The sequence below is a fragment of the Coenobita brevimanus genome, chromosome 78, assembly GCF_032717465.1.
Source record: "Coenobita brevimanus isolate Jiangsu-jjx chromosome 78, ASM3271746v2, whole genome shotgun sequence".
NCBI classification, from domain to species: domain Eukaryota; kingdom Metazoa; phylum Arthropoda; class Malacostraca; order Decapoda; family Coenobitidae; genus Coenobita; species Coenobita brevimanus.
Window position 1 is genome coordinate 33,381,491 of NC_137031.1, and position 8,964 is coordinate 33,390,454.

Below are 8,964 nucleotides of genomic sequence, written 5' to 3' on the forward strand. Positions count from 1 at the left end.
AAGCCACAGGGGGTTAAGGAGAAGGCAGGACAGATAAAAGGCACAGTCGCTTGCATCTCCCCTTTGAAAGTCTATCTCCTCCTCCCCAGCACCTACCCCTCCATCCCCAACCTCTCATCCCCTCCCCTTCCTAGTCTAATTCTTCCCTAGCACTTCAATCCCCTCACCAGACCCTCTCCTCCTCACCTCAACCTCTCCCCTCCCCTCCCTGGTCCCTCACCCCCTTCCTTATCCCCCCATCCCCCCCTCTTCCTGGACTTCCCTGCACCCTTGCCCCTCTTCCTCTCTATCCCTAACCCCTCCCCCCTACCCCGCCCCTCATAAACCCCACCCTTACCCATCCCCTCATTCCCCTCCCTACCTATCCCCTCCTTTACCCTTCTCCACCCCCGTCCTTCACCCCACTCTCCCTCCCGCGGCTCCTCCCCTCCCCAGTATTTCACCAACCCTCGCCAAGACCAAGGACAAACAATAATTTTATAGTGAGGTTGCTTGTGGATCAGGTGCTGTGTCTGACGGCTGAAGGACTGAGAAACATATAGACGACTTAAGATTCACCTCACTTAAACGAAAAATATCTACGTATCATAATCGTCATTATCTTCGTCAGCACCAATCATCATCACCATCTCTATCATCAGTCTCATCATCATCATCATCACTGTCAATTATCATCATCAGTCATTATCACCATCAATCTGATCTGCGGCACCATTATAAATAGTCACTAAAGCCATGATGATGATGATAGATTATGGATAATGACTGATGATGGGCGACGATAACAATGTAGCTTTTGGAGATGCAAACTCGGAGCCCGGCTAGCTCAGTCGGTAGAGCACGAGACTCTTAATCTCGGGGTCGTGGGTTCGAGCCCCACGTTGGGCGGTAAATATTTTTGGGTCTTGTGATTTATAGGATAGTTTGGCCTTAGTTCGATTCTTCAAACTGCACAAAAATAACTCGGTGCGAATAGTGTTGTAGGGGAAGAAGGATTATTGCTAGATCCTTATTAACCAAAAAGAAGTACAGGAAAATTAGATTACGATGATGATGATGATAATGAATGATGAAATACACAGCCTTTTATCAATTAACCAGCCATGATCAGAACATAACGATGCCTCTGTGCTACACCGGCTGAATACTGTATCACACTTCCTACAGCCAGGTCCGCACCGAAATAGTCTTGGATGGGAAAAATGCTTCAAAGGATGACATGAGAGTGACATTAGGGGAACACCTGATCTCTCTAACTAGTTCCTCTCTCTCTCTCTCTCTCTCTCTCTCTCTCTCTCTCTCTCAAGTAACCCTTAAAAAAGAGTCTGGTGTAGAAAGACTAAAATGCAATGATATCAGGGACGCAAACACCCCGTCATATCCAGGTACAACCACACCCACCACCTGCCAATCTTGATCCACAGGTAAGTGACACAGAGCGTTTAGCAGTAATGAGTGGAAATGCAGGTACAATGAGGGTTTTCTGCGTTGCTGCTATAGTGCTAAAGGGGAAATCAAAGCGACATTATTTAATAATGAGTCAAAATGAAGGCAAACTAAGCATATTGAAGGGTTTATGAATTGTTATTAGACAGGGTAAAGGCGATATCATAGTGGCCTTCTGTGTGTGTGTGTGTGTGTGTGTGTGTGTGTGTGTGTGTGTGTTAAATATAGCCTTAACACTGTTTACCTCTTTCACAATCAGATAGCTTTCTTAAAGTTAATAAAAATTGGCAGCACATAACACAAAAAAGATATTTAAATATGTCATCGGACTGAAAAGATTAATTACTCAGGCGGTAGCAGACATTAAAAAAAAAAAAAGGGAAGTTCTTCTTAATCATCAGCATATGTTTGGCGGAGGTGAACACTTAACATAATGGAAAACATAGGCTGGTGTGCTTCGTGTGGGTATCAAGAGAGTGGAAATATAGGCCGTAAGCTTTTTATTTCACGACCACACCTGTCGCCATAAACGTCCCCCAGAAAACCTCATAACACGTGCTAAACCCTCCATCCTGAGATTTTTTTTTTATGACATGCACTTGGGAAGGGAGAGTGCGTTACGTATTTTGCTCGACGCGCGCGCACGCGTGTGTGAACAAAGTAATTCCAACAGTTTTTAGTTGATTTATAACCAAGTCTGGAAAAGGAGTAGAGGAACAACAGAGGGGTTGACCTATTGCTTGGAAAACAATACATCAAAATCAAGATCATAGCGGCAGGTCAAAGTTTAAGACCAAACTTGGTGGAAGAACTGAGGGCAATTCGATCTTGAGAACAATCAGCCAAAGGTCAAGGTCACAGGGCCAAGGTCAAATTTCGACCCGTGAATATGTGTATGAACAAAATCACTAACACAAGTTTGACATAATATGGACCACACATGCATGAAGGGTTAATATGGCATCGGACTGAAGAGGTCAACTCCTTCAGTACAGGAGAGGTATTTCGAATTCGGGGGGTCAGTCACATCTTTTCATTAACCTGTCCATAACTAGATGTCTCCTGTGAGCTAAATAAAACAGTCTGGTAATGACAAGAATGAAATAAATCTGACGTACTCGGGCAGAGCGAACAGAATTACTGGTTTGCATTCTAAAAAGGGGAGGGAGGGAGGAAGGGAGGGTAGGAAGCTGTGAAATGCTCCCTTAGCTCTGCCCTCTGCTTTCTTTACCCCACCCATAATTCACCTTCCCTCTCCTTCCCAGTGTAAGTACCTGCGAGCTCCCCCTCCCCCTTCCTTTCACCTCCTCTTCCCTTCATCCTCACCTCCTCTTCCTCACCTCCCCTCACTTCATGCCCCCCTCCTCCTCCTCCTCCTCCTCACCTCCTCCTTCTCCTCCCTTTCTGACAGTTCCCCCCTTTCCCTCACCTCTTCTTCCTCTCACCCCCACAACACATAAGATGCAAGTCGTCCTCCACACCCCGCTGGCTACTCACAAAAGGCAGAGAGAGAGAAAGAACTATCCCCTCCCCCCCTCCCATCCCCCCTCTCTCTTCAGCATGTTTACGCAATTTTTAGGTACCGTGTGCTACCTCCTCCCTTCCATTTCTCTTCCTTTCCTCTTCCCTCTCTTCATTTTCTTCTCCTCATTCCTCTCCACTCCTTCTGCATCATTCCTTTTCGTCTCTTCACCCTCCTCTCCCTTCATTCCTTTTCCTATCTCCCTTCCCCTGCTTCCCTTCTCTTTTTCTTTTTTCTCCTCCTCCTCCTCCTCCATCTTCTCTTCCTTTTTCTTCTCCCACGACTACCACTCCCGATCCCTCTTCCTCTTCCTCTCACCTTTTCCTCCAGCTTCTCCCATTCCTCTCCTCGTTCCTCCATGGCTACCCATTCCACATTTCCTCTTCCTTTTTCCTCTTTCCCTCATCACTTTCCCCGCCTCTCCCTCCTCCCTTTCCTTTCCTCCTTTTTCTCCAACTTCTCCCCTCCCTCTCCTCGTCCTTCCATCTCGAACCCTTTCACATATCCTCTCTCTCTTCACCCTCTCTTCCTTTCTCCTCTTCTCTTTTCCACATCACCTCTCCCGCCTCTCCCTCTTCCCTTTCCTTTCCCCTTTTTCCTCCAACTTCTACCCTTCCTCCCCTCGTCCCTCCATCTCTACTTCTTCCACATTCCCTCTCTTCACTTCATCTTTCTCCTCTTCTTTTTTCTCTATCACTTCTCCCGCCTCTCCCTCTTCCCTTTCCTTTCCCTTTTTTCCTCCAATTTCTACCCTTCCTCTCCTCGTCCCTCCATTTCTACTCCTTCCACATTTCCTCTCTCTCCCTCTCCATCCCTCCCTCCATCCCACACAAAACACCTCAGCGAGTCAAGAGCCGGAGAGGAGTTGCGTTCCTTTTCATCTGATTTCCCAAGTTGTCTCGTTAATTTCCCGCCTGCACCTTCTCTCAGCACCTGTTTAATTGTCCCCCTGATATATTACCTGAGTGTTAATTAGACTTTGCATTATCTCTGCCATTCCGTCTATAAATCTGGTCCGGCTGGTAGACACAGTTGGTTTCCCCGACCCAGTCCTTTTGGGGGTCTAAAACTACACCGACTAACGTGGCTTGAATTCTACGGGATGATTTTACCCTGACAATATGCTTTGGGTGAATGTTAATTGGAGTTCTTTTTCATATATCTGACTATCTATACACCTACCTACCTACCTGCCTACCTACCTGTCTATCTATCTATCTATCTATCAATCAATCAATTTTGCTAATTATGCTGGGGAATCATTTATACAGGATTGTGACTACACTCTTTTCACCTTAACTTGGCCAAGATGTTGATGGGTGACAGAAAAAAGAAAATGCTACGGCTCTACATGCTTTCCATAGCACTTCTTCGTAATCAGCATCATATTCTACGGTTAATCCACTGTTATAACTCAGCATTCAAGATGGAGAGGTGGCAATTTTAGGCCAAGTTAAAGGGGTTAAAAGAGAGGAGTGGTAAAATATTTCATGGCCCCTTACCCCGTTTTCTTTATGCTGGTCTGTGGAGGGGGGACACGGGCAAAAAAAACGTAGGCTCTGACAGACGTAAGTAATGTGTGTTTGGTTTGGTAAGTACGTGAGAGAGAAGGACGAGGCTCTGATGAATGGGGAGTAACTGCAGGCTTGAGGTCCCAAACTCCCTTCAATTGCAACTTAGAATATCGCAATTCCCTTCAATCCAAAGACGTATTTTCGTATTTTATTCCTGCTGACACCTGGCGATTTTGTTTAACTTTAGAAACAACCCTAATAATGAAGGAGTAAAGTGAGCCTACAACCAACGCCTTAAGTTCCTAAAGTATCTCCTAAAAGGGAAATATTTTAGACAGTGGATGGTATTTAAGGGTAGTAACTGAAATGGTAATACTCTGCCATTCCCCACAACCACACCCTCTTCCCTATTCACAACCCCTCCCCCCCAAATTCTAGCTTTTCCCCCCGTGCTTCCCCCCTGCATCGACCAAATCCCCATCGACTCTCCCTTTATGCTAAAACTTTAAACCCTCTCTCACTCTCATCCCATCTCCCTCATTCCCCCCACCCCACCCCAATCTAAAATCTGCATCATCTCGCTATCCCCACCTCTCTCCCTCCCTCCCTCCCTCCCTCTCTCTCTCTCTCTCTCTCTCTCTCTCTCTCTCTCTCTCTCTCTCTCTCATACGTATCATAAAAGGGACGACTCTAATGCCATAATTCCACTTACTGGCAGGTAATTCCATTCACCTTGCTGTTAATACTGCTATCATTAACCCTCTCACGGTCGTCACAACTCCATCACTCTATTCCAGCTACAGGCAGACGATTTTATTCAGCTGAGTGAGTCATAGGAGCCTTAAGATTTAAATGGAGACTCTAATCTATCGAGCTACAGTGTAAATAGACACGAATTACTAGTCTTCGAAATGGTCATACATCATCATCATCATCATCATCATCATCATCATCCATCATCACCAGCACCACCACCACCACCACCACCACCACCACCACCATCATCATCATCATCATCATCATTATCATCATCATCACCACCACCAACAACACCACCACCACCACCACCATCAACATCATCATCATCATCATCATCATCACTATTATCACAATCACCATCATCCTGACTTTCTTTCCCGTAGTTAAAAAAAAAAAAAAAAAAGACAATTCTACCTACAATATTTACATCTGAAGAAGTATATATATTTCCGCTACAATGGCCTGAACATAATAAACATAAATAAGCAACATTATATTCACGTCACATCAAAAACTCCCTCAGACAACCAGCATAATTTTTGACATTAAAGTTTCTCACAGTTCCATATATAAGCGATTATCCCTCGCCAATTGTTCCTTTATTTTTGCGAAAACCTTAAATAAATCCTGAAATAAATCCCTTCTTTTGTATACATATATTTTTGGCACCTTTGGAAAGTGTATTCGGTTTCGTGCATATGTATATTTAACACATACATTCAGTGTTTTCTCATTTTTTCTGGGAGCACATTTTTTTTTTTTTTTTTTTCAGTTCCGTCACCCGCCACCAATTATTCACTGTGGTGCCAGCGAGTGAGGGGAGGGGAGGGGAGGGGAGGAGAGGGAGAGGAGGGAGAGAGGACTGAGGAGCGTAAGGGGAGGGGGAGGAGAGAAAAGGGGACGGGAGAAGAAGAGGAAGAAAGGAGAGAGAGTGGAAGAATGAGGGAAAAGGGAAGGACAGAAAAAGAGAGAAATGAAGGCACGGGAAGTGAGAGGGGAGGGGAAGAAAGAGGGGGGGAGAGGGGTGAGGAGAAATTAGAGATGGCGAAAGGAGAAGATGGGGAGGGGAGATGGAAGAGAGGGAGGAAAGAGGGTAGAGGGAGGGGAAGAAGAGAGGGGAGAGGCGTGGCGACAGCTGATGTGACACTTACTGCTTACCATGCTCCCATTACCTCCCCTCATCTTCACCTTCACTACCCCTCGCTCTCACCTTCACTACCCTTCACCTTCACCTTCACTATCCCTTGCTCTCACCTTCACTGCCCTTCATCTTCACCTACATTACCCTTCATCTTCACCTTCACAACCTTTCACTCTCATCTAACTTTACCTTACTTCATCCTCAGCTTATCAACCATCTTTATTAATATTTAACTTGCTCTCTCTCCTCCAGACAACCCATTATCTCTTATACACACAGCTTTATCATAATGTCCTAAATCATTATTATATCTATGAAAAGAATTTCGTCTTAAACAACACCTACCGTATATACTCTTCCCAGAATTCACCTACCCTCATCCTCAGTGTCATCATTTTCACTCCCTCACACTCTTCGCCCCCTCACTTTCCCTCTCCCCCACTACTTCCACTCACACTCACTTTCATTTCACTTGCAACTTTCTCACCCTCACTATCCTCCTCCTCGTCATATTCCTCCTCTCGTAATAATCTTCCAGTCATCTCATCATTCTCTCTTGCAACCTCCACCACCTTCACTGTCCTCATACCACTCCCCTCATCCTAATCTTCTCTCTTTCCCTCCCCTTCTCTCTCCTTCCCCTCAGATTATCTTTTACCTCTTTCCCTCACTTTCCATCTGTTTTTCCTCATCCTCGTATCTTTCCCCTCATCTTCATCTTCCCTCATCTTCTTTCCTTTTCCACCCCCTCACGTTCCCCTTTACCCTCCTCACACTAATTGTACAATCACTCTCGCCTTCCCTCTCACTTCCTTCCCCTTTCCCCTCTCTCTGCTCATACTCTTCCCCTCATGCTAATATCCCACTCACGCTTACCTGTCCATTTCCCCTCCTTCCTCTTCCCCTTCCCCTCTATGCCCTTACTCCCCCCTCACACCCCTCACCTTTAATTTCTTTCTCTAACCCTCCCCACTCCTTCCCCTCCCCCTCCCTCTCATAATTACATTCCCCTCATTAATTCGTCCCCTCCCCTCATTCGTCATCTATTGTTTCTCCCCCACCCCTTCCCCTCACCCTGCCCTTCCTCTCCTGACTTCATCCTCTATCCTCATCTCTCTCTCTCTCTCTCTCTCTCTCTCTCTCTCTCTCTCTCTCCGGCTTTCTTATTCGCATTTTCTTCCCCTGCTTTCTCCTCTTTTTCCCCTCACTCTCTCCTTTCCCACTCACTCTTCTCTAGCCCCCCCTCTCTCCTCCCTCACCCTCCCTCTACCTCTACCTATCCTCTCGCTCGCCCACATGACCTTCTCCCTTCTCCTCCTCCCCCTCATCCTCAGTCCTACCCTTCTCCTCACTTCCCCTTCCCCTTACTCCCCCCTCAAGTTCCTGACACCCTTCCCCTCAACCTCTCCTCCCCTCACCTCAGTCTCCCCTCGTTCAGCTGACACTCATTTCCTCATCCTCCCCCTCCCTCTCCCCTCCCCTCTCATCCCCTCTCCCCTCTCTGCCCCTTCCCCTCACCCCATCCATCACCACCCCGCTATTCTGGTCTCTCTATCCCCTCTCATCCCCGCTTCCTAAACACGGCTATTACTCTCTCTCTCTCTCTTCATAATAAATCTAACTTATTATTCCCTTAGGCAGCGTAGCTTCTCATTCAGATTCTCTTTATACTAGTTACTACCCATCACCTAACTTTTCCTCCCTGCACCTCCCGTCCCCCCTTCCTCTTCCTCTCCCCCCTCCCCTCCCCTTCTCCTCTTCTCCTAAAAATACCTCTCCTTCCCCTCCTTGTTTCTTTTTGCTCCTCACATAATTTCTCTTCTCCTCTTCTCTTCTCTTTTCTCCTCTCCTCTCCTCTCCTCTCCTCTCCTCTCTTCTCCCCACTTACTCTCAACTCTGAAAAAATCCTCCCCTCCCCCCAAAAAAATGATTCCTTCCCCTCGTAGTGTCTCTCCCCTATCGAATTATCTCCCTCTAATTTCTCTTTTACCTCCCACTTAACTTTCCTCCCCTGGTATTATCTCTCCCCCATCTCTCCTATCGCCCCAAAAATATACCTCCATCCCTCCCAATGTTTCCCCTTCTCTCACATCATCTCTCTCCTCTCTCTGTTCCTTCCCTCCCTCCCTCTCCCTCAAATTTCTCCCCTCTCTTCCTCTCCCCCTCAAGTCTCTTCACCCCTCCCTTCTGATTTAAATCCCCCTTTCCTCCCCTCACAACATCTCCCTCATCTCTTAACTCCCCTCCTCCCTCCTCTCCAAAATCTCTCTTCTCCTCCTCTCGCATCGCCTCCAGTCTCACTCCTCTACTCCTATTTCCTCTCCCACCTCTCCACTCCTCTCTTCCCTTTTTCTCAATATATATCTTTCTCCTTCACTTATATTCTCTCTCTCTCTCTCTCTCTCTCTCTCTCTCTCCGGCCACCCGCTCTTCCCCACCATTTTTATCAATATTTTTAACAAAGCAGTTACTCTTACTATGGTTATATATACTGAACATGTGTTGCTCCAGGCTAAATTTATTCACAATATCTACGACTGGATTTTATCTATCAATATGCGTCTATCTACAGTATCTATCTA

The 8,964-nt window shown here is 46.4% G+C and overlaps 1 non-coding gene across 1 annotated transcript; it reads left to right on the top strand.

Moving 5' to 3' along the window:
* The first annotated feature begins 815 nt into the window (after positions 1–815).
* Positions 816–888, top strand: TRNAK-CUU (transfer RNA lysine (anticodon CUU)). Its single transcript has one exon. It is a non-coding gene; the product is annotated as a tRNA-Lys (tRNA).
* Positions 889–8,964: the final 8,076 nt, after the last annotated feature.